Source organism: Condylura cristata, unplaced genomic scaffold, assembly GCF_000260355.1.
Source record: "Condylura cristata isolate star-nosed mole 26May11 unplaced genomic scaffold, ConCri1.0 scaffold00021, whole genome shotgun sequence".
NCBI classification, from domain to species: Eukaryota; Metazoa; Chordata; class Mammalia; order Eulipotyphla; family Talpidae; genus Condylura; species Condylura cristata.
Genome location: NW_004567122.1, coordinates 34835585 through 34862509, shown reverse-complemented (window position 1 = coordinate 34862509; position 26925 = coordinate 34835585). Strand labels below are relative to the sequence as shown.

Below are 26925 nucleotides of genomic sequence, written 5' to 3'. Positions count from 1 at the left end.
GCTATGAATATTCATAGACCTTCATAGACACATCACATCAAATCTGTGTGAGGGGATAAGTATTTCATGTTAAAATCAAAACTGAATAGGCGGCTTTTAAACCATCATTAGGTTTTTATCATAAATGAATACATTTATATTAAATTTGGGTTCGAATTAGTGTAATTCATGCAATACATAATTAGATTACTTGCTTTCTTCCCTTAATGGTATTTCTCAAAGACCTTTTTATAATCGTTTAATTTTGAGTCTTTTGAAATCGATGTGAATAGGCACACAGAATTTCGTGACATTGCTGCCTCCTTTATTTCAAAGTTGCTATTTTAGGGTTTATGACAACTAAGAATGACCTTTTGACATTTTTTTTTCAGTGATTGGTCAGGAAAATTGAGATTTTTATCTTATTTGTTCGCAGATGAATTCACTGCTCATTTGTCATTAAAAAAAAAAAGTACAAAGCTTAGGACTGATAGCTGCCCTTTGCAAGTGCCAGCTCTGTGCCATTCACTGTGCACATCAGAGCTGTTCAAAACGTGTGACAAACCCGGTAAGTAGATATTCTTTATGGCCAAAGAAACTGAAGCTCACAGAGTTTAAGTTGTTTTGCCCAAGACCTCTTGTTCACAAACAAACAGTTTATCTACTGAATCCAGTTAACAGACTATCTACCCATTTTTTCTTCCATTCCACAAACAGCTACTGACCACCCTCTCCCACCAGTCTCTATTCCAAACAGGAGCTTTGGAGGTGGGGGTAGATGGAGGTTGGGACTGGGAATTATTACCGTGTCCAGTGCGATGTCTGTATCACGATATATTCTTAATAAGTGTACTTGGTGAATGTGTAAACTGTGGTGAACATGGTATAGCCCCAAACATCACAGGTAACCACTGATCTGTTCTCCATTGCTATGCTTTTTGTCTTTTCTAGAATATCTTAACTAGAGATTGATTATGTGAAGTTTGGAAAGTTATGTTTTTTTCACTTGGTATACGCATGCTAAGATTCAACCATGTATGGGAAATGGTAGGTCTCACCTTTTATTGTGGAGTTTTTTTCCCTTGCATATAAGCACTAGCGTATACTTTTCCTTGCCCAAATGTCCCTTTAAAAGTGGTCCAGATATAATAAAGGACCGGGGGGGGAAATAATGAACTGTATACCAGAAACATTTTAAGGGGGGTAGAGTGGGGAATGGGATAAAAATGGGGGGGGGCATGTTTATTGTTGCTTTATTTACAATAGGAAAGACACAGAAACAACCCAAATGCCCCAAAGTAGATGACTGGATTAAAAAGATGTGGTACAGGCCCTCCCTGGTGGCATAGTGGGTTAAAGCATAGCACTAAGAAGCTTAAGCCACTTCCACATGAGTTCGACCCCCGCCTGCCCCGGAGATCCACATGGCGTGGCAGACCTCTCCTGGCCCGCCCGCTGCTCCCCTCAGCAGTGTACTTCCTCGATCTGCCTGTTCTAGTCCCCACTCTGTTCCTGGTGAATTCTGTCACCCTCTGCATCGCTGGCCTGTACCCCAGTTCTGTATGAATAAATAAATAAATCTCTTTAAAAAAAAATGTGGTACATATACACAATGGAATATTACTCTGCAACCAAAAAAAAAATAAACACATGCCTTTTGCAGCAACATAGATGGAGCTGGAAAAGATCATGCTTAGTGAGATAAGCCAGAAAGAAAAGGAAAAATACCAGATGGTTTCACTCATAGCAGGACCAGGGCAGAAAGTAATAATAATAATGAACAGCTGTATACCAGAGACATTTTATGGGGGTAGAGTTGGGAATGGGATCAAAAACAGTGAGGGGAGGGAAGTGCACTGGACTATGGTGATGGCACACGGGCGATTTGGTGATGGGGAGCCCACAGGGATTACAATGGAAATGGAAAAAATGCACAAAATGTTGTAAAAATAAACTTTTTTTTTTAAATGGGGCTGGAGGGAGTGCACTGGACTATGGTGATGGCACACAGGTTATTTGGTGATGGGAAGTCCACAGGGATTTCAACTGAGATGGAAAAAGGCATTAAATGATGTAAAAATAAACTATTATTTAAAAAAAAAAAGTGATCCAGCTATAATTTCATACTCAGCCTGCATTTACTCTCCTTCCTTTGCTTGCACGTGCCTGACCCTGACGTAGCTCTGAGATGGGTCAGGATGACTGCCATCACCCTCACACAAGTGTGGCTGTCCTTTCTGAAGACCATGGCTAGACTCCCTCAGGGAGGGGCCTTATGAGGCTTCCACCCTCCTGACAGCCTGGCCTGGCTGTCTTCCCACTCCTTCCTGCTTCCAAAAAACAGCAGGGGAGATGAAAAGAGGATTGATACCGGCTCAGTCCTTGCCATCAGTTTACAGCACCTGCCTCTTGATCAGCAAGAAGGGGGATGAAAAGGACCCATCAGCCCCACCTGCTCTCTCCTGTCATTGTCAGAGCTGCTTCTTCAGCCTCTAAAGCATGTGGAGCTTTCTCACGGCAGGAAACCAAAATGCTTTTTTCCCAGACATGATAGCTCAGGTCCTCCCTGAGCAGTGAGACCTGTCTGTCTTCCATGGGAATCTTTCATCTTCGTTTGCGTTCCCTCCTTTGGAGCATCTTCAATAATTGATGGTGCTGTGAGTGGCATGTCCATGGCACCCGCTTGGCTGAATCAGGGTGGGAAAGACAGGGAAGGGGAAGCTGATAATGCTCTGGCCCCTGCGTCAACTCTACCCACTGCTCACCATCTCCCACGGCCAACTAGTTGTCATGAAACGGCCAGTCTAAGGTCAGGTTCCTGAAGGGATTGAGGTGGGAGTCCTGGTAAAAGTGATTTATTGAGGGAGCAGCCTCAGAAGAAATGGGGAAGGGGCAGGGACGAGAAAAGTAGGACAGACCAAGTGAAAGAACTGGGAAGAAATATCGTGGAGACCTGCACCCCCGGAGCTCCACATGAGTTACATCTCAGAGGTTGTCCCGGCAGGTAAAGGGGCTGGGATGTTGCGCTCCTCCTTTGAGTCATTAAATGCCATCCACTGATTGCCCTTGGGGTGGGTTGTCACCTTCCAAGCATCCACCTGGAGGTCTCTGCAACCTGGAATAGCCGTTTTGGGAATACAGGGAAGTGAAACAGAGTAGCCAGCATCTACAGCAACTGTGGAAATGGCGCACTGACCTGGTAGGGAACTGAGGTGGGGTGATAGCACCTGCTACGGAGTTCAAGAATATGAGAACCACTAGGCCGTTCCATTCACTGGAGATATCCGTTAATGAAATTTGCTCCCTCCCTCCCTTCCACAGATACTTATTAGTAAAACAATCCTCAGGGAGCTTAGAATTTAAATGAGGAGTCATGCAGTGAATGAGTAAATGAATAAACACAAAATAATTCCAAATTGCTCTAAAGGAAACAGAGGACCCAGACAGAGGATAACATACAAGGGAGAGAGACATGTTAGACTAGCTAAGCAAGAAGGACTGCTGGGGAGTTGATGTTTAAGCTGAGACCTGCAGAGACGGAAAGTCCAGTTGTGAGAATGTGGCAAAAGAGGATGCCAGGGAGAGCAGACAGCAAATGTAAGCCCCTAGGGAAAGGTTCACAAGCTCCAAGTACTGACTCCAGGTCAGAGATGAGGTTGCGGAGTGTGATGCGGCCTCGATGCTGCTGAGTTGTGTAGGCCTGGTAAAGAGTCAGATTTATTTTACTTGCAATTGGACGACTTACTCAACTGCATTTAGGTATGCAAAGAAAATGCAGTCTCTTTCCTGCCTTTCACCCTTTAAACTTTTCCTAATTGGAGCAAGAACTTGACTTTTCACTATTCTCTCAGTTTCAGAAAATTCTGTAAGGCATTATTAGCCTTTTTTCTCTCCACAATGGCCCCTGGGGAGGGGGAGCTTGCACACAAATCCTCATGGTGGGAAGTGAGCTTTGGACTGACTCAGGTGTCCTGTGAGATCTTGGGTCCTCCCTGCTCCTGCAGCAGGAAAGCGCTTTGCTCTCCTGCTTCCAGGTGCAGGTAAGCATTGCGACTCCCTAGGAGGGCTCCCCATCCACAGTACCCCAATCCAGCTGACTGATCCCTACCTGACCTTGCTGCTGCTGTCCAACTGAGCTGACTTTGGCTCTCATTACACCTGGTGTGGGCTTTCCAAACAGCGACATGACGTCCCTCCACAGCCAAGTGGGAACCTCCAGACACTTCTCATACTGTACAGGGCCAAGGCTAGATTTTCAGCGATTTAGCTCTTCTACCATGCCTCCAGTTTATCCCGACCTGGCTGTTCCACATTAGCTAGGTGGTCCCCTACCACGTGGTCCCCTCCTTTGGACCAAATCAGAATCAGGGAGCAAGATCAGCGTCTCTTTGTCATCTATCTGCCAGGGGAGATCAGGCACTCCTACTTCACTACACTCCCAATTTCTCCTCTCAGCCCATGCAGAGGAAGGGGTTGACTTCCTCTCCTCTGATGTGGACTTCCCACTTCCTTCCCTTCCTCTATGAGTGACATCAGCACTCACCCCTTCCACAGCTGACAGTAGCCGATGACCTATGTGAGATGCTTCCTTATGGGAAAAAGAATGAAACACTGGCCCTCCCTGGTGGCGCAGCGGGTTGGAGAACGGCACTGAGGGTCTAAGGCCACTTCTGCATGAGTTCGATCCCCATGGCGTGGCAGACCTCTCCTGGCCCGCCCGCTGCTCCCCTCAGCAGTGTACTTCCTCGATCTGCCTGTTCTGTTCCCCACTCTGTCTCTGGTGAAGCCTCTCACCGCCCCTGAGCCTCTGGCCTGTACCCCAGTTCTGTATGCACAAGTAAAAATGGATCTTTAAAAAAAAAAAAAAGAATGAAACACTGGTTTAAATATTTTCAAAATATTATTCATGGTACAAAAAGATCATTGCAGTTGTACTGTGGACCTTGATGGTGCCACAGGTAGAAGCAGAGACACTCAGAAGTTGATGTATAGCTCTTCAGGGGAAATGTTAGCAGCCTGAACTGGAGTTGCAGGGGAGTGAACAGATTCAACATTTAGTTTGGGTTTAGATCTAGCACATGCTCTTGAGCCAGGCCCCACAAAGACATAGAGATGGGATGGTCATGGCCCCTGAATGCAAAATACTTACACAATAAATTGGGTAAAACAGAAAAGGCATGCACTAATATCACACTAGGTTAGCACAAGAATGATACATAAGGAAGACTGGCAGTAGAATTCAGTGAGGGTAGTTTTTCAGATCTATTTTTTGGTTTTTACCATCATCCCTGCAATAGTTGTGTGAACTTTGTTAAGTTATATAACCTCTCTAAGCCTCAAATTGCTTAAGCCAATAAAAAAAAAAAAAAACAAGATGTATTAGAGACTACCTCATAGAGTTGTATGAGGACTCAGTGAAATTCCATAGGATATGGACTGGCTAGTAACATATATTTTTATCACGGGCAACTTAAATGGATACCTGCAGTAGCCAAGTGCCCTTATTTTACTTTCCTCAATTGTACTTTTCTGACTGCATACTTTTCTGTTATAGGATGGCATCCAAACCACCCAGTCCATGGCAAACACAATTCAACCAGCCCAGCTCAGTCTGCCTAACATTTGTGCTGAGAGTTGACCCATATTATGCAGCTTTTGATTAGATTGGAAAAATAAGGCCTTAAATGTGTGACTAAGGAGGAGAAGGCAGCATTTCACTAGTAATCATGAATTTGCAGCATTTTGGTGTCCTGGCACAGCCCCGCCCTGTGCATTGGTTATGTGCATTCCATCTCATGGAATGCAATCATTACATTAATTTGGCCCCTCATTGTAAATCTGTCCTGTGGGAAGAGTGGATGAAAAGTCAGGTCTCATGACTTTTCTCTTCTTTCTTAGGTAACTTTCATTCACTTTAATTAATATGGTCTCAATTTGGTAATTAAGTGCCCAGTCAGTATGTATCATAATAATAAACCCAATCTGGCTTAAAATTAAATGTTTGCTCCTCCTTCCCTACTTTCTGCCTGAGTTGGGGAATGGGCCTCTGTAAGTACCTCAAATTCTCCACCCTTTTCCCTAACTCCTGCATGGGAACCCAGAGAGTGGGGGCTGAGGAAGAAGAGCTAACTGGAAAGGTAAGCTCTCACTTGACACAGCTACCGTTAGACTTGGTGCAAGTGGGAAGTCAACTCTGCTTTTGAGGGACTTTCTTGGGTTCTTTGGAGACACTCATCTATGTAGATGGCTCACTTCAGTTTTCTTGGCATGAACAATTGCATTCCTGTTCATGGGGGGCGGGGGCTCATGGTTCCACCTTAGCCTCCTGCTATCTTGGATTCTACTTCCAGCTTCTTTCTCCAAGGCCCCCTGCACCTTCTGGTGGTGGGCTTAGGCTGAATCTACGAAGACTTCACACTACCTTTCTCTCGCACACTGTTCGCATCTGACCATGGAGAATCCTGTTGCTTTATTTGCTCTGTGAAGCTCTGGGAGAGCAATTATCTCCCAAGTCTCAGGTCATCACTTGGCACCACAGGCCTCTCCATAAAACCTCATGCTCTTAGAATTTTCTCAGATTCAGCTCTCACCTGTCCCCTACATACCAAGAACAGCAGGAGACTCACTGCAAGTTCTTTAAGTGGTCTCCCTAAAGTCTTGTTCTCAGGCTTGAGGTGAGGTGCTGCCCCACAGTACCCTTTCAGGTGAAGAAACCCTATCGAAAAACCTCTAATCTCCACTAACAGCCCTTTTATACCCTTGAAGTGAGTGCGGGGGTTCTCAGTCACCTACTTTGAAAATGTTTGTATCTTGTTCCAGCACCTCAATTTAGAATGTACCTCAGCCAAAATTTCCTTTTAATGTCCCATTATACTTACAACTCAGTGAATGAGCTAATGACTCATTCTCCCTGTGGTGGGTGGGAAGGCGCCCTTAAACAGCCATTATGAGCCCTTGGTTCTTCTCCTAACCTCAACCCCGTTTCTCAGGTGACCTTGGAGCAGCCCTTTCATTGCTCTGGGTCTTAGCTTCTCCTCTCAGTGAAATGGAAATCAAATCTCTGTTCTCGTCCTATCTCCAGGGAGGTATTGTGAGGAATAATAAGGCAATGCCTATAAAGTGCTTTAAGTACTTCGGGGAAAGACGCTGGCTAAATACCAAATGATAATAATAACACCACCATCATCATCCACATTATTATTCATGGGTTGAGAGGAGAAAGCGGTTGCTGATGGTGTCTTTGCTCTGTGGGAAGGAGGACTTCAGGCCCCAGGATGTTCTATCAATAAGTCAAAGCCAATAAATACCGAGCACTGGAAGTGGAAGTTATCTAGCCATAAAGGCTGAATGTACATGGCCATTTGTATTTGAAATGACAACAACCAACTCCAGTCCCCATTTTTTATTTTTATAGATAGTGCTCAGAGTAGCTAGAATTGAGGGGAAATTGCTTTCCTTTTCTAGGACATAGGGGAGCAAAAGGATTAATTTTTTTTACATGCTGTATTTTATTACCTACCGCTCTCTTCACTTACTTACTCCCTATGCTCTCCACATTTCCCTTGCCTCTGCTCTCCATTCCACTCATTTCCGGATCCAAGTTCTCATCAGCAGCAGGGTGTCAGGTCTGGGCGATGAGACACAGGAATGAACAGTGTGAGAACCGGTCTCAGATCCTGAACTAAATGCATCCACGTCCATTCATTCTTTGGTTCATCAACAAAGGGTGTCCCATTGGAGTAAGTCAATATCAGGCACTAGAGCTAAATCCACATCAAGAGACAGCCCCGCTGAAATTTTGGTCCCTTAACATCCGACAAAATCTTCGATGGAGGCCAGTCAGCACAGCACCATTCAGCAACCCTCAGACATTATTTGGCCATGCAGCTATGGGGGGTTGGTAATGCCCTTCCCCCAGAAGCATTTGTCCCCAGATGAGTTCCCCGTTTACACTTTTGCTTCTAGAGAAGAATTTTTTTCATGATCAACCCCACGGAGCAATCTACAGTCAGGCATTCACAAGATTGTTCCTCAAAGCACACTCAAAGCATGGAGGCTACAGACTTCAAGTCTAAAGACATGGCTTCAGTGCCAGTCTCCTGCTTACCTCTGAAATTTGTCCGAGCCCCGCTTTCTTGATATTCAAGCTGAGAATACCCATCACAGCTCTGTATACCTCCCTGAGATGCTGAGGGATCAGATGAGACGAGCAAGTAGTGCTGAACAGTGATGCTCTGTGAGGATGTAGGCCTAACTATACCCTGCTCACACGCACAGGGTATACTGCAGGCCCACACACCGCTGGGACCCCTGACCCAAGCTGCCTGGACACCGAAGGACTTGCTGTTTTCTGTTCCAGGTGTCTGTGGTGTCTGTTCCCTGAGGGAACAGCAGCCTACTCACTCTCGGGTTTTATATAGATAGCATGTTTGTGGTTGTCAAGGTTTTTGCAAAAAATAAAAGTCCGTCAATAGAGAAAGATATAAAGAAGGCCTTTAAAACATTATACAATCTTAGCTTCCTGAATTTCCAGGATATAGCCTTTCAGTCTTTTTACTGCACAAACATATTTTCTTTCCAAAGATGAGCCTTCAATATACAATGCTTTGCAAACTTTCCCCTTGCACTTAAGAATCTACCCTGGCCGGCTTTCCACCTGCCTCTGTTTGAAAAGCTCTCTGACCAGGTCTAAAGCTCTCTCCTTAAGACACAGACCTCCCCCAGTATCCCTGAGGATCCCTGTGATGGGGTACAGTCACTTTCAGTGAGCACAAAGCAATCCAGACTGGGTACATTACAGGCCTCCTTACTAGGTTCTGAGACACTGACATCTTGTCATTTTCCCCCTCTTTTTCAAATTCCAACTTGAAGCTTGATGTTGAATTAAAAATATTGCCAGGGGCTGCCTGGAGGGCCCTCAGGCTAAAACAGTGGCAGCATCTGCCAGGGGAGACCCACAGGTCCTTCTTCGGACCATGGCACATGCAGCTGGCATCTGAGTCCAGATGAGGGGTGAGACATGCTGTGAAAGGGAATTCAAGGATCACTACTTGTTAAAAATCCCAACTTAGGAAAGAGGGCCTCCATTTTATTCATTTTTTATGACTAAGTACTTAATGTGGCATTTTCTATTCACATTTCTTCCAGAGGGAGCAAAGAAGCCCAGACCTCATCCAGTATCTCAGGAGCCTGGACGTGTGCTGTGAAGGCCACAAATAAGAAGGGCACCTCACACAGCTCTTTCTGCAGCTAAGCTATGTGCTGAGTGAATCGGAAAGGAGAAGATGCATTTGGATGTATTCTGAAAACAGAGAACCCTCTCCACATGGAGCCCGCATTTCACCCACATGCTTGTGTAGGCAGAGATCTGGGAGGACTCACCCAGGACTAGAGACAGATGCCAATTCCAGGAAATGACACCTAGCTACTTTTCACTCTAGATCCTCTTGGGTTATTTAGTTTGTGCCACATGCAGGGTTTGTCCTTCAACATAATATATACACGCATACATGCATGTGTGTCTATAAGCAAGCAAGCTTGAAGCAATCTTGGTGCCCAGAACACATACTTTATGAGAAAAATTCTTTGGTGAGTCAAGTCTCTTCTGATGCCTCAAAGCACACCAGCGCCCACTGAGTCTTCTCACTGAACAGAGCTGTTGGCCTCTTTCTTCCCTACAGAGTACTATTCCTTTGAAAAAATCAAGAACTTTTAAATCAAAGAACCAGGGGGAAGACTTAAATTAGTGTTATTTTTCTGAGGGGTGTGTCACCTATTTTCTGACTAGAAAAGAAGTAATGGTCTCAGCTGTCATTTCATGAGACTGACTTTTCTCCTGGATCTTGGATTATACTAGTATCCCCATAGTAATCTAAATACTTGGATTACTTAATATTCCTATTACTTACAAGTAATGTTATATATAACATACTTAAATTAATATGCTTCTTCTATCATTGCAGCTCATTCTCCATTTTGGACATTTACTAGCTGTACTGCCTTCGAGAAATTATTCAACCTTTCTGAGCTTCAGTTTCTTCATATTTAAAATAGTAACACCTGTCATGCAAGATTGCCATGAACCACACAATAATGCATAGGGTCTGGTACATAAATGTTCGGTAAACTTTATTCTTAATATGATTTCTACTACTAGTACCCTTGGAGAGAGCCAAATGTTGAAACCTCAAACTGATCCACAGGCCTATTGAGAGGATGAGAGCAGTGTGTATTCGATCCCAGACCCCTGAGATGACCCACATGACACAGCATGTCTCCTGTCTCACCTTCTGCTCCCCTCAGCAGTGTACTTTGTTGATCTGCCTGTTCTGCTCCCCACTCTGTCTCTGGTGAATCCTCTCACCACCCCTGCATCTCTGGCCTATACCCCAGTTCTACATGCATAAATAAATAAATCTTAAAAAAAAAATTAATGTCATTTAAAAAAAAAGACACTTCAATGTATCAGCCAGAAACCAAATGTGGTAACCATTTCATGAATGGGCCTCCCTGGTGGCATAAGGGATTAAGTTTCAGAAGTAGGAAGCTATCTGCAGCAACTGCAGCACAAGTTAGTTCCCCGGCCAGGGAGCTGACCTGCATGGTGCAGCAAACCTCTCTTGTCTCACCTGCTGCTCCCCTCAGCAGTGCATTTCAGTCACTCTGCCAGTTCTGCTCCCCACTCTGTCTCTCATGAGTCCACACACACACATATATACTCCTGCAACTTTGGACTACACACCAACTCTTGTATGCATAAAGAAGTGAAATAGATCTTTAAAAAAAAAAATTCATGACTAAGGAGGATCACCATAGATCTGGAGATGTGAGCCAGTCCTTTCTTCTGGCAGCATCCCCTCTCACATTTTACATTTCCTAAGGAAAGGGCACCATGCCTCAGAAAGCGAGACTAATACTTAGTTACTCAAGCTTACAGAATTTTTGTCAAATAACAATGAAATTCCCCTTGCTCCCATTTAAATATTTCCTCTTTTTGTACTGTTGGTAAGTGATAAGGAATGATGCATCAAAGTTGTCTTATATTCATTTATGTTATTAATTCATTCAACAGATGTATAATGAGCACAGGCCACGATCGAGGTAATATATAAAGAACGGGAAACCAAGGCCCTCCCTGGTGGCACAAAGGGTTAGAGTGCAGCACTATGAAGATATCACTAGCCACTGCAGCACGAGTTCCATCTCCGGCCAGGGAGGTGACCCACAGGACACAGCAGACCTCTCCTGTCCTGCTCACTGCTCCCCTCAGCAGTGTATTTCAGTACATCCACCTGTTCTGGTTCCCACTGTCTCTGGAGAATGCTCTCACCCCTTGCACCTCTGACCTGTACCCCAGTTCTTCTATGCATAAATAAATAAATCTTTAAATAATAATAAAAAAAAAAGACTGGGAAACCAGAGACCTTTCTTTCCCTGTGATTTCACTATGCTGTGATGAGGAATATGACTGGGGAGAAATAGACTTACCTGAGCACACGACGCAGGCACTAACCCAGCTGATGGGGAGAGGATGGGTAGTGGAAGCTCATGAAAGGCTTTCAGGAAGAAGAGACGTGAGAGTTGAGCATGGGTAAGTGAGAACCAGGAGGGACAAAAATCACTTCATGCAATATGAGTATCTGTGAATGGCTGTTGGAGATGGAGAGCAGGTTATGAGAAAGCTGACCGGGTACGTTGAAAGCAAAGGGAGGCAGGAGAACACCAGTTGAGATGAGTGTGGAGAGGCTGGCAAGAGTATGGGAGAGAAGGCTACTGTTTATACTAAGAGTTCACATTTTAAGTCAAAAGTCAATATGGCTGCAGTGATTGGTGTTTCTCTGAGGCACCAGTTTTGGCCACAGTCCTCTGTCTTTCCTGGGTTTAAAGATACAGGTGACTCTTTATACATGATAGTAGAACAAATTCTTGCCATCTTTCTAGCCAATCTTCTTCCTTCTTCTGAGCTGGAGTTTCAAATTCCAAAATTCAGGCTAGGAAGTTGATGGATGGAGCATCTGAGCTCCTCGCTTCCTTTATCTGACTCATCTGATTAGTGGAGACAGCTGAAATAGAAAATTCAGACCCCAAAGTATGTTTTGAGTCTGGATGATTCCATTTGGCTGATTCCCCAGACAGAGGAACTGGAGAGCTATCAAATACCCACTTTTCTTTGTGCTGGGTACATGTAGGCTGAGCATCCTAATGTCTCTGTAGTAAATAACCTCACACACTTCATTGTTCTCCCAGACTACAATGGCCCTTTAGACATCCCAGTCATCACTTAATTGTGTGCCAAAAGAAATGCCAAGATCTGTCTCTTTTTTAAACTCAATCATGGAGAAATAGTTACTGAACAAAATGGTTATAGGTAAATATGACTCTTCTCTATCCTCCTGCAAGAACAGATGTGTTTCTGGAAAGATGCGTGGAAATGATGTGGGCGTTTGTTTTGTTTGCTCTTGTTAGATTAGTTGACAGCCATTTTCCCAGTGGCTAATAAGTTCAGAATGGCTTCATTTTGTTCTCAAACTCTTTGGAAGCATAATGATATGGCAGTAAAGTGCTCTAACTTTTGAGTCAACCGGAGTCATTTTTACTAGTCACTCTTTACTAGTTATATCTCCGCTGAGCACACCATTTAGCATCTTAGAATCCTGCTTTTTACATTTGCAAAACAGACATTAATTCTTAACAAACAAAGCACAACACACAGCGCTTAACACAGAGTCAGCACCCAATAAATGTTAGCAGTTATTGCTCTTCATTTTCCAGCTATGTTAGCAACACTGAAAACAAGTTCTGAAGACATTTTTTTTTAAATTTATTTATTTGTGCATACAGAACTGGGGTACAGGCCAGAGGCTCAGGGGTCAGTGCTGTGTTTTAACCCGCTGCGCCACCAGGGAGGGCCCTGAAGACGTATTTTTATGGTAAAGTTAGAAAATATTTAATATAGACAATTTGGAGAAAAAAGAGAAATGCAAAAAAGGACCCCAAATCCCACTCTGGGAAATACATACCCCTAAAATTCTGATGCATATAGATGTCCTTCAAAGTACCAAAAAAAAAAAAAAAAAACTATTAAAGGGACCCTGCTCATATAGGTAAATCTTTTTTTTTTCCTGGAAACAATCCAAATAAAATTCTCTCTTTTAAGGTTTACTACTTGGTGTTTTAGTGTGACAGTCAGTCTAATTTCAGAATATTTTCATCATTACCCCCCAAAAAACCCTATTGTATAAGTAGTCATTCTTTATTCCTCAACCCTCAGATCTTGGAAACTACTAATGTCCTTCCTGTAAAAGGCTTTGTCTATTCTAGACACTCCATATCAAAATCATACCATAAAGCCTTTTAGTCTAGTTACTGTCACTTAATACAACATTTCAAGTGTGTGTTAAAACACACATCAGGACTTCATTCCATTTTATTTTTTTAATTTTTATATGTAGACGCCATTCTTTTTATGGCTAAATAATATTCCATTTATGGGAGTACATAATTTGTTTATTCATTTATCAGTTATTGGCATTTGGGTTGACGTCACCTTAGGGCCATTACAAATAATGCTGCTACAACCATCCATGTACAAGTTCTTGTGCAGACACAGCAATGAATACTTTTGAAAAGCAAACCTTAAAAAAATAGCTAGTAGAACTCTTATTACTAGCATGAATCTTTAAAACCACAGCAAAACTTCAGAAGGAACCAACTGGCTGACACCTAGAACTTCTAGACTCCAGGACTGAGAGGTAGTGAATTTCTGTTGTTTAAGTCCCACAAACTGTGGTGCTCTGTTACAGCAGCCTGGAATGAGTCACCTTGGCATTCAAATTAAAGATCAATGATCTGAGGATAGTGCACATTTACTCTGGCATCAATTTCTTCCTTTTGTCACCCTAGGTGTTTGGATGAACCTAAATTCATCCATGAGCCCTTGAACTCCTTCTCATCTTAAAACATCTACACAGACCTCTGTACAAATTTGATTACTTTCAGTGTAACTGAGAGCATTTGCCTTTTCTGGCTAAATATGTAAGATTATTTTTCCAGCTTTGTTACTCAATTGACTTAGGTTACTTGTGAGGAATATACTTTAGGCGTAAGAGACAGCTTTGATTCCCAACTATTACCAGATTTAAGGGGAGGGGACTCTTAGAGAAAACCTACCTATGGGGGCCATCCCTGGTGGCACAACGGGTTGGGATGCAGTGTAAGTTGGATCCCTGACCCCCCGGAGGTGACCCACATGGCACAGCAGACCTCTCCTGACCCTCCTGCTGCTCCCGTCAGCAGTGTACATCATCCATCTGCGTGTTCTGTTCCACACTCTGGTGAATCCTCTCACTGCCCTGCACCTCTGGCCTGTACCTCAGTTCCATATGCATAAATAAATCTTTTTAAAAAAGAAAACCTACCTACAGGAATCATGTAGGAAGACAATCAAGGGCTTTTTTTGGTCTTATTTCTAATGCCTAGTACATCTTGATCCAGTGGGAAAGATACTTCTGGAGGGTTGAAAGTCAAGTGGAAAATATGTAAAAGAGTAAAGGGAAATTTAGACAAAGTATAACTATGGATAAAGCAAAGGAGCTGGATGGCCTAGTTCCCACATATTTTGAAGAGCAATATAAGATCAGAAAAGTCAATTACAGGATTCTGTACAGCACAAGTCGTAAGTGAAATGGAACTACATGTAGCAACAAGAAAAAAATCTCAAAAAATAGTTGCTTCAGGATACTTACATAGCAATAACAAATGTTTAATGTGCATGGGATATGTACACACACACATATATACATATTACACACACACACACACACACACAACTTTAACATAGCAGTTCTTCTGGTACAGTGTGAATAAGGAAAGTGAGATTCAATTTGAAAGCACTCTGAAATTGTTAAAAACTTTGTGTTGGGCCCTCCCTGCTGGTGCAATGGGTTAGGACGCAGCACTGCAAGCAAGCTGCAGCCGCCTCAGTGCCAGTTCGATCCCCTGCCCTGGAGGTGACCACATGGCGCAGCAGACCTCCTCTTACTTGCCCGCTGCTCCCCTCAGCAGTGTACTTTGTCCATCTGCCTGTTCTGCTCCCCACTCTGCCTCTGGTGAATCCTCTCACTGCACCTGCCCAGTTCGGTATGTCTAAATGAATAAATAAATCTTAAAAAAAAAAAAAAAAAACTTTGTGCTTACTAACAATCACATATTCTATTAGGTAACTTTATGAACATTATTGCCAAATTTGAAGGGTGGTGTCAAGAAGTTAATTATTTTATCACTTCCTTTTCATAAATGAACCCAAACACAGCAGCAGTAATTTTACCAGATCTCGCTGCTGGTGAGTTCCAGGGCCTGTGTTCTTAAAATCTACTCTCTGAAGGCCTTCCTGCAGCTGTTTGAGTATAAATTGCCAATGAAGTTATTATAAGAGGACACAGCAGGTCTCGATACTGCTGCTGAAGCGCAGAAGCGAGCAGGCAGCTTCTCTGGAAGAATCCGCAGCCCCCTTGATCCTCAAACACTACCCTGGGCTTCTAGCACAGCTAGCTCTTCTGTCAAACTGGGCAAGGAGGGGTAAATGGCAGCATTTAGCTTTTGTGACTGAACTATGGGGGCCTTGGAACCCTTCCACCCACTTGAAAACGGTCGCCCATCTGACATTAATAGAAAAAGACCATTAAAAAGCTTTATGCTATTCTGTTCTCCTGGTTCTGGTCCCTCTTTGCCTTTGTTGCTGCTGGCATTTTATAAATTATGGATGCGCCTAGGTGCTGCCGATCCCCCGTTTCCTCTGTAGTGCCGCTCGCTCCCTGCGCCTGCATCACATCCTTCCTCTGAGCAAAGGACCGCCCGCCCAGACCCCACATCAGTGTAATTAGCGCGCCGCACACAGCTCGGGTGTCAGGACCACTTCCACTCACTGCCAGCCCTCCGCCAGCCCCTGTCACTCACAAGACCGTCAGCCAGGCAGCGGCAAGGCCAGCGGCGTGGCCCAGAGCAGGACGGGGACCCGCAAGTGGAAACTCGGGGTCCCCTGCTGCAGTGTGGGTCTGGGAACAGCTGCCTCAGACAGTGATCACAAAGGGAGACTGCGGAAAGGAGGGACATGAATAGCTTTCCCTGGACTGTCTGGGGAGGAGGGGCCAGAGGCAGAAGGTGAAGGGAAAGCACTGGCAGCTGGGATGTTGAGGGGGAACCACCAGGCCCGGGTTTGGGAAGTGCGCTGCTAGTGAAATGTTCAGTGTCCCTATATTTTAGTGAATGTGTTTGAATTTTAAAGGAGGGAGGGAAAGAAGAAAGGGGGAAGGGAATCACCCATCAAAGCCCCATGGCTATTGTTGTTAAAGTAGACACAATTTTACACAATTTTACAGAAAAATGAAAATACGCACAGGTGCTATGCAAGTGGAAATGTTAAAGCGGCACACAGAGGAGAGGTTTGGGAGAACCCCAGGAGGTCAGGGATTCTTCATTGTTCCAAGGACTGTGACCCCTATGAGAACTTAATGAACCTTGAGGACTCCCTCCCCACCTACTACATACATATACTCATAAATTTAGGGTGCAAAGACAAGGTTTTGCAGGCCCCCGAAAGCCATCTTTGACCTTGAAGGGATACAGCTGTCTCAGAGGGAGCCCCTCTGAGCTGTACTGTGAGTTCCTCCAAAGCTATTCCTGGGCTTTGCTCATCATGGGATCCCAGGCATAAAGGAGATGCTCAAAAAGGCTTGCCCAATGGCCCTCCCTGGTGGCGCAGCGGGTTGAAGCACAGTACTGAGAATCTAGGCCACTTCCGCATGAGTTCGATTCCCGCCTGCCGCCTGCCCCGGAGGAGACCACATGGCGAGCCAGACCTCTCCTGGCCCGCCCACTGCTCCCCTCAGCAGTGTACTTCGTAGATCTGCCTGTTCTGCTCCCCACTCTGTCTCTGGTGAAGCCTCTCACCGCCCCTGAGCCTCTGGCCTGTACCCCACTTCTGTATGCACAAATAAAAAAAAAAAAAAAAGGCTTGCCCAAGTACCAATGAGTTATCCTCAGCGAGTTATTCAAATCCACATACTTCAAGTGCGCACCCACTCCCCCGACCCCCCAGCAGTCCAGGGAGAGCTACGGAGTGGCCCAAGATCATAGCACGAAGGCACAAAACTATCTCCTGATTCCCAGCTACTCTAATAAATGCTCCCATCTCCATTCACCACTAATTTTTTACGACCCACAAATTCTGCCTCTTGCCATCCTTCCTTCCTGAGAATCCAGAACTTTGGGGTTCTGGAGATGGAAGAAAAAGGAAGGCGAAAAGAAAAGCATCAGAGACAAAAAATCAAGCCCGACCCTAGGTGCTCCCACTGACGCCGCCACCCCAATCTCTCTCAAACACCACGCGAGGACCCCTCTGATGACTAAGGAAGCTCCAGAGAAGGTGAACTCCAGGCAGCCCTCTGTCCATTTGTCAGTGATGACATGGAGGAAGGAGACGGGTATATAGATTTAACTTCCTTGGAACATTCTACCTAAGCCCTTTCCGGGATGGTTACAATATGCACAAAGTTTACATAAGAGACCTGTTAATGTTGTCTCTGGGGTTAATATTTAATTAGACAGTTTTAAAAAATGCATACTATTATGGGGAGTCTGCTTCAGTACTTGTCTCTTTCCTCTGGGATACCACAGACAGAATTCTGAGCCCCTCCTGGTTCCCATGGAAACCTTCGCCACTGGTGACTCCCTGTCGCAAACGCCCTACACAAGACCTGAAGAGCTCCTGAATCTCCTCCAAGCCAGAGACCTTCTGACCGACTGCTTATGTCCAGAGCAGAGCAAACCATCCTGAGGGCAGCTTACCCAACTTTGGAACCACTCTGAAGGTCCCAGTAGCCTTCTGCTGGTGAAGACGACATCACTAGCATCTCGTGGTCTTAGTTCAACAGTTTATTGAACCTCAGAGACTAAGTTTAATTCCTTTTTTGTTGCCGTTTCTGTTATCACTGTTATTTCAGCACGTCTACCAGGGCACAAACCATGCTACACAATTTCCATCTATGCATCTTTAATCACATACACCCACATGACATAAGTATCACTGTTGTTCTCATTGACAGATGACCTGTCTGTGGACACAGACATCAGTACAACCCAGCAGACATCAGAAAGGAATCCTGACTGAGCTGGGTGTCTAACAGCCCATGCTGATCACTCTCCTGCCCCGCAGATGCTCAGGGCCCTCAAGGGTCCTTGCAAGATGTGAAGCAAGCACTCAAGCCTCCCATTCTCTCTTCTTCCTGGAGGCTTATAGTTTCTAGGCTACACATCCTCACTTCCTTTAGCCCAAAGTCTCCCATCTCCCAGGGCCAACACTGGTGGCTTCCCCATTCCCATGCTCCACTTATCTATACCCCATGTCAAGGATGATGCCCATCTGGGGCAGAATTCCTGCCTGGCTAGTCCAGAGGTGCCATGCCATCTGTCCTTCTCACTCAATACAGAGATTGCAGTGTGAGATGGAATGGAATTTCTGTCCATTTGTGTTTTATGCCTCAGCTAAAGGCAAACCCACATGTACTTTGTGGCATGAAATTTTCTTTTGTTAGGCCATGCACAAAGATATGTGTGCAATTATATAAATGTGTAGTTCATGCAAATTAAGCTTAGTTTTGAAAATATTTATTTATACATACAGCATTGGGGTACAGGCCAGAGGTGGTGGGTTCACCAGAGACAGAGTTGGGAGCAGAACAGGCTCCCAACGGACTGAAATACACTGCTGAGTGGAGCAGCAGGCGGGTCAGGAGAGGTCTGCTGCACCATGTGGGTCACCTCACTGGCCAGGGATTGAACTTGTGCTGCAGTGGCTGTGACAGCTTCATAGTGCTATGCTTTAACCCACTGTGCCACTAGGGAGGGCCCAAAGTTTGTTTTTTAAAGGAAATAAAAAAACACAACATTTAGAAATTAGAGAACAGAAGGGGAAAAAATCTAGACAAAAAGCCGCCACCTTAAAATTTCTGGCCAGTGTCTTCATATTCTTTTACATATTTTGCATTTGCAATTGTTTGTTTGGAAAAGTGTATATACTTTTAACATGGACATCTCACTGTTTAAATTCCTGAAATCTGATCTATCCATCCAACTCCTTGGATTTGTTTCCAACTCATAATTCTGTGCTGTTTCCAATGTGTTAAACCCACCTTCCAGGTTTCTTAGTTGTTGGTAAACTCTGAAGTAAAACCTTATGTAGAAATAGGTAGCAGAGGCTTTGTGTGGCCGCCAAGACTTGAACACCTGATTTCAGTGCAGTAGTAGACCTCACCAACAACAGGACTGGGTCTCTCTCCAAGGCCAAGAAACTGTACAGCACAGGATAACCTGGAAGCTGGGAGGACTTCAAGCTTCCAAGAGTAATCCTCCATCACTGAGCAGAACTGTCCTTGAAGAACTGTGCATCTTCTGGAAGGACACTTCAGCTGAGCAGAGCTTACCACATGGTGCCTTGGAGACTCCCAGGAACACTGAGCTCCAGTTGTTCCAGTGGTTTCCAGCTCACAAGAGCATCCTCTACATAGTAGCTTTGCTTTGTATTTGCTTTGTGTTTCTTTCAGCCCACCTTCCTGGGATCACGTCCCAAAGAAAACACCTTCACTCAAGTTTGTGTGTCTCAGTTTTTTACTTTCAGAAAACCTGAGCTGATATGAAGCTGGGGGTAGCAAATGTAGATCATTTCCATTTGATTTCAGGAAATCTTTTACAAATATTTTACCTGGCCCTCCCTGGTGGTGCAGAGGGTTAAAGCACAGCACTAAGAAGCTAAAGCCACTCCTGCACGAGTTTGATTCCCGCCTGCCCCAGAGGTTACCACATGGCTGGCAGACCTCTCCTGACCTGCCCACTACTCCCCTCAGCAGTGTACTTCATCGATCTGCCTGTTCTGCTCCCCACTCTGTCTCTGGTGAAGACTGTCGCCGCTGCCCCTGAGCCTCTGGCCTGTACCCCAGTTCTGTATCACAAATAAATAAATCTTTTAAAAAAAAATTTACCTGCAGACTCTTCAGAAAATATATAAAAATCTTCATTGGAAGAAAGAAAAGTTGTAATGATGTTTGGGGACAGATGTTACACTTGAGTTACTGTGGTGATCATTTTATAACATATGCAAATACTGAATCATTAGATTAGATAACCTGACAGTAATATGATGTTATATGTCAATTATACCTTAAAAAGTACTTACAGAGGACATCTTCAATATATATTGCTAATTTTAAAAAGACAAATTGTAATTGACTTACAAATATGTGTACAATTATGTAAATATGTGATTAATATAAATACAAGTTTATTTTGAATTTTTAAAAGATTTATTTATTTATGCATACAGAACTTGGACACAGGTCAGAAGTGAGGGGAGATGAGAGGATTCACCAGAGACAGAGTGGGGAGCAGAACAGGCAGAGGAAGTACACTGCTGAGGGGAGCAGCAGGCGGGTAAGGAGAGGTCTGCCATGCAATGGGGGGTCAGCTCCCTGGCTGGGGACGCAGATAGCTTACAATGCTAAACTTTACCCCTTGTACCACCAGGAAGGCCTACAGGTATATATATTTTTAAGGAAATAAATAACTAAAATTTGGAAATCAGAGAATCGGAGGAGAAAAATCTAGAGCAAAAAACACCACCTTTAAATTTCTAGCTAGCATCTTTACAGTCTTTATTCCTTTTTATCCTTTATCTAGGCATATTTTAAAATCAAGAGAATTACATTTCACATGTCATTTACTATTTTATATTTTTAATTTTTTAAAGATTTATTTATTTATGAATATGACAACTGGGGTACAGGCTAGAAGTGCAGGGGGTGAGAGGATTCACCAGAGACAGAGTAGGGAGCAGAACATGCAGATCTACTGAAATACACTGCTGAGGGGAGCAGCGGACTATGTGGGTCAGCTCCCTGGCTGGGGGTTGAACTTGTGCTGCAGTGGCTACATATAGCTTCATAGTGCTGCACTTTAACCCACTGCACCACCAGAGCCTAAAATTTTAATTTAACGTCCCCTTATTCTTTCAATGTTATCAAATACTCCTAAAGTAATACTCCAAGAGGACTATTTAATAATTATCTCCTCTATTCTCAGTCTCCCCATGGGTCCCTAACTACTAGAGGGCTGAGTCTATGTTCTGTTTTATCTTTTACTTTAAGAAACTAACTCAGGGCCCTCCCTAGTGGCAAAATAGGTTAAAGCACAGTACTATGAAGCTGTCCCCAGCCACTGCAGCACAAGTTCGATCCCAGCGGTGGGGTGGGGGCGTGGGGGGTGACCACATGGTGTGGCAGACCTATCTTGACCATTGCTCCCCTCAGCAGTGTATTTCAGTACATCTGCCTGTCCTGCTCCCCACTCTGTCTCTGGTGAATCCTCTCATCATCACCCCTGCTGGGCCTGTACCCCAGTTCTGGTGTGCATAAATAAATAAATCTTTTTTTAAAAAATGTTAAAAAGAAACTACCTGAGTGCCGGCACATATGAAGTGTTTGTTAAACTTCATTCAGTTACTACACAAACATATCAGTCTACTTCAGCACTTTTTTTTATGACTACCCAGAAATGGCTTCCCATTTCCAAAGTGTCCATCATGTTGTTGTGAACATCAGCTATTTAGAACATCTTGGGCTTTCCATCACCCCCTTTCTCTTTGCATCAAGGTTGGCTTTATCCATCTCATGAATTTTACCACTCAGTTTATGAGAAAAGTGGTGGGGCAAACAATACAGAACATCCTCCCCCTTCCCCTGAACCCCCCGCCTGCAGGCAGGAGCAATTCTGCTGGGACAAGTCAACCAAGAAGGGAAGCCTACTCCTGCCATCCTCACTGGAAACGTCCCTTGAAGTCATTCCATGCTGTGCAGTGCTTCAGGGATGGCTGCAGAGGACATGCTTATTTCCTTCCTACTATTCTCCACCAGTTGGTACCACTTAGCTTTCAAACAGCTTCTAAACACTCTGCCAATGAATAAAAAGTAATTCAATAGTAGTAATAATGGGGTGACTTAGTGATGGGAAACCCGCGGGGATTACAATTGAGATGGAAAAAAAATGTACAAAATGATGTAAAAATAAACTTTTGTAAAATAAAATAATAATAATAATAATAATAACAATAATAATAATGGCTCAAATTTATTTTTTACTCCTACTGGGCAAAATATGTAAATCATCAGTCCTATAGTCATACATACACATACATAGGTGTGTGTGTGTGTGTGAGTGTGTGTGTGTGTGACATATGCCTGCACAGCACAGCTCTCTGAGGCAGCTACTGTTATCACCTCTGATGAGTAAATGAAGAGATAAAGACTCAGAGAGGTTCAGTAACATGCCCAGGATTACACAGAATAGAGAGTAAATGATAGCTTCATTTTATAGACTAAAATTCCTTGTTACCAAGAATTAAATATTAATTGCCAGAATCAGTCACCTGCGAGTGGTGAATGAGAGAACCCGAGAGGAAGAACTGCCTGTCCCCCAAGTCTTACCCACCCCTTTGTCCTGATATGGGGCCTGGAGGTGTCTTGTGAGTAACAGCACTGCCTGCAGGTGATCCTGGTGACCGAGAATTAGAAAGCCCTATTTACAGCAGCATATGAAGGAATGTGCAACATAAACATGCAATCCAAATTAGATTATCAGTGAGGTGGTCAACCCTGTAGTTCTCAACTCTAGCTATTCCCAGACCCCACCTGTAACCCTGAGATTGTGATTCCATCGAGCTGGGCTGAGGCCCAGGCAGGCTCAACAACCCTGAGTTAACTGGCCACTTTATAAGAACCTTAGTAAAATGAAATGTTGAGCAAATGTGGTTTGCTGAGAAGGTCTACTATGATTATAAATAAAACAGCAACTTTTTATTATATTGTTCAGTACATAAAGAAGAAAAGCCTCAATAACAAAATGGTGGCAGGAGGACATGGAAGATACATCTTTTCTTTTGTGTTACCTCAGACCAGCCTGTTTTGTTAGTTTTATCTTGGAACTTTCAGTGCTGTCCACCCTCTACCTAAATGACGTATCGTTTCTTTGGTGACAAGAGGGGCCATAAACCCCATGCTTAGTATAGAGTTCCAAGGCCTAGGCCTGCATATGAAGTGGGAACAGTACTGACTGGAGATGAAACCAAGATTGATCAAGTCAGGCAATTTATTCTGCTCAGGTCTCACTAAAGGAGGGGCAGAGAATCATAGATCTGGCCTAAGGAAACAGGACGGGAGAGTCCTGGATGCAGAGCATGGGCTTTGAATAGAGGAAAAATGGAAATTCAGCCTTTCATCTGAAAAAGAATGATTCTTTTGAGATATTTTTAGGAGACGGAACCTTGAATGTCACTCAGTAGCAATGATGGAAACGATTGATTGATCACCTACTGTTTGCTAGATAGTATGCAAACTATTTCATTATCTTTTAAATCTCTACAATAGTTGTGTGACATGGTTGCTACCATTTTCTGGGTTTGGCCAATTGGTACTTGACATCACTTTCCATGTTCTGTGAAGTAACCTCCTGTCTTTGAGAGTCTAGAAAGGCAATAACTTATTTCCAGATTCCCTTGCAGCTATGGCACTGAAGTGAGTAGATTTCCCAAAGGAAATGCATCACGTAAAATGTAGAGACTGAGATGTAGTGAAAGGCAATCTCTGCTATGTTTGCAGTTTTAAACTCGGCAGGAGAGAGGATGAAGATACCGATATTTCATCACTAGCTCCAAGGGCAGCATAGTGCTGGCGTCAGGTATTCGGTGGCCCACTAACCTGACAACTGCACAGCTACTGGAGGCTTCACGATGTCTGGATGTCACACTCGTGTCTTCTGGACCAGGCTTCCTCCAGTGGCAGGCTACCGATTATTCACTGTGGCATTTGTGACAACAGTCATAGATATTCTGGGGGTCATTCCTATATGCCCACCGACAGCCCACACCTTCAGTACTTTCAACAATTTTATAGGTATACTTCATTCCCAGTGTTAAATCCTTTAGTGCCTCAAAATTCCAAGGGTAATTTCTATTTCCCACATTGATCTTTTTTTCTTGTGGCTAAAGAAATGGAGTCTTAAGACTGTATGTAAGTGGTCAAGATTACAAACACTAAAAAACAGATCCGGAGTTCTGCAATTCACAAGACAAAAAGCACTCCAGAATTTAGGAGAGTGAAGCTTCACAGGCTGTATTTCTAACGGTGTTGACAAAGCAAAGTACTGCAAAGCCAAGTTCACGTATACTCTCTTCCCACTTTTAAACCTATGAGTTGCACTTGTGATTGCGGTAAGTGCTTAACTTAATTGGTTTGCATCCATGCGGGACCTCTGGGATGCCACTTACATAACTCATCCGCAGGAGTCAGTCTTGCCAATAAGCACTTGCAGAGGCCCTCACTCAATAGCCACATTAAACACAGAGCTGTGTTCTCTGTAACTAGCTACTTACCTTCGCTATTTCTTGGGGTCAAGGGGGCTTAGGGCAAAGGAAGAGTAGCAGCTGGTACACACTGAGCACTTACCACAGGCCAAGCATTGGTCTGTTGTCTAACAAAATTTTCTGGTGTGACCCTATGACAATCCTAGGAGCAATGATGTGTTCTTATCACATTTTTTAAAAAGACCTATTTATTTTTGCATACAGAACTGGGGACCAGGGGCAGTGAGAAGATTCACCAGGGATAGAGCAGGGGGAAGAACAGGCAGATAGATGAAGTACACTGCTGAGGGGAGCAGTGGGCAGGAAAGGAGAGGTCTGCTGTGCCATTTGGATCACCTCTGGGGCAGGGGATCGAACTCACACTGAGGCAGCTGTGGCTAATTTGCATGGCTGCCTCCTAACCCATTGCACCATCAGGGATGGCCCTCTGACCGCATCTTAAAGTACCACAAAGAGAAGCAAACTGAAATGAAACTGCCGGCCAAGATCATGCAGTCAATGAGGGTGGCTTAAACACTAACCCAGAGGTGCTCGTATTTCTAATACTCCTCTGCCTCCCAGTGATCCTCAGAGTGTTGTATTTTGATTTTGTGTACCATGGCAAACTGCATGAAACCCTCTCTGCAGTAAGGTCAGAATTCAGTAAGCCAACAAAAAACAATCATAAATAATGACTTCCTTTCGGATCCGCCTCATTCCACCGGTCCTCTCTGAGTGCAGCCTCTCCCAGGGGTTACTGAGCGGCTGTTTCCCATCTCTGAACAAGCCAGAGGAGAACACAACAACCTCACCACATGGACCGGGGCTGCATCTGTTGGCTCCACGCTCCTCTGGTGCATGTTACAATCCCCATGTACACTCAGCTTCACTCCCCCAGGACGGGGCACAGATAAGCATAGTTAGAGCACAAATGTGTGGGCATAGAGAAAGAAATCAAAAATATTACTAGAAAATGGTTAGACCTCACTCTTGCAGTCTCATGAAAGTTTAAAATCAGAGTAAACACCAGGTTCTCTAATTAGACAGCCTCTTCCTCCTGCCCTGCATTTCCACCCAACTCCCATTTCTCCTAGAAATAGATCCTCACAAAAGGCGAGCATCTTTTTAAAATTCTGCACTACAGAGAGCCAGACTAAGATGGTTCTATCGAAATTACAAAACACTATACTTTCAAATAGCTGCTGAATTATTTAGTGACTTTACACTGTCCAAATGCTGGGCTCTTTGGGTAGACAATGTCTTGGTTTCCCTCCTATCTCTTTTGTTATGACATTCAGTAAATGGAGAGATATTGCTCTCCTTAATAATTTATAAAATAATAATCTACATTAAGGATCAAGCTCTTCTGATAGGTTTGGGGTTTCAAATCGGGTAAGCAAGAAAATGTGCAGCTCAAAATTCTCATCTAGTTCAGTTAAGTGATTGGCCCTGGCATGGTTAAGCTTAACTTTTCAGTATTTGTTTCTTCCCATGTCAAGTTTTTCTCCCTGTCTCTACTGCTGCTTTTCTCCTCTGCCTTTACCATATTATTGTGCCCTCTGGAACCTGTAAATTGCACGTGTTATCACTTTTTGGTATCTCTCTGATTGGATCTTAGTGAAATGTGTTATCTGAAAAGCAAAAGGCAAGATGAGAGTTTTTGTCTTGCATTTAGCCTTTGCCATTTACTCTGGCAAAATCATTTTCCCTTACCCATTTGTAAAGAAAGGCAGAAGGAAGGGACAGGGAGAGGGCAGAGGACAGGAAGGAAGGGTGGGAAGGAGGAAGAGACAGAAAGAGAGAGGAAGAGAGAGGGGCAGGGAGGAAGGCAGACTCATTAAAAATGAGAACGGGCTTGTGTGTATTCCTTCCTCTCTGTGGTGTGCACATACTTTCCCTCATCCCAGTGTACAGCTCACTGCAAAGTTCAAGTGAGCTCTGTAATGGTTAAATAAACTATTAAAATGAACAGATATTTGCTTATGCAGCATCAGAGACCCTACGTTCCTCTGGAGCAGGGATTCTGCCTTTTCCCCAGTGTTACCTTTACAGAGGTTAATACAGTGCCTGGTGTGTCTTAACAGTGCTTAACAGTTTTCACTGAGGAAACACAGAGCAGTAATACGTGGAATTAAAGCATACTAATAAATTTGGCATGCGCTGTAATAATGGCATGGGCTGTGGAAGACAGTGACAGAGGAAGGTGTCACTGGCCCACTCAGCTTCAGAGACCTGTCTCAGTGGAGGGGGCATCTGAGCAAAGTTTGAAGGTGACAGTAGAAACTGGGGCCGCAGGAAAGAGTGTGACAATGATCCCTCTGAAAGCTAGAAGCAGGATTCATGAAGTCTGAATAGTGGAGGAGAGGCTAAAGAAAGAGAGGAGGGAACCCATAAAAAGAGGTCCTGGAAATGCAGACCAGAAAGAGACTCCCACTTTTTCGGCTGGCTGCATCAGACACGACCTTTCTGGAGGACAAGCCAATAATGTCTATCAAAGTCAAAGC

General features: G+C 44.0%; 1 long non-coding RNA gene across 2 annotated transcripts in view; it reads right to left on the bottom strand.

Moving 5' to 3' along the window:
- The window catches only part of LOC105853922, a 58184-nt gene that overhangs the window by 12400 nt on the left and 18859 nt on the right, over positions 1 to 26925 (bottom strand). The window contains exons 2-3 of one of the 2 annotated variants that reach the window (XR_001145664.1): positions 9548 to 9669; positions 7515 to 7606 (exon numbers count right to left, since the gene is read on the bottom strand). This is a non-coding gene — a long non-coding RNA (uncharacterized LOC105853922). The remainder of the gene's footprint in view (positions 1 to 7514; positions 7607 to 9547; positions 9670 to 26925) is intronic. The other variant, XR_001145665.1, reaches the window with a different exon arrangement.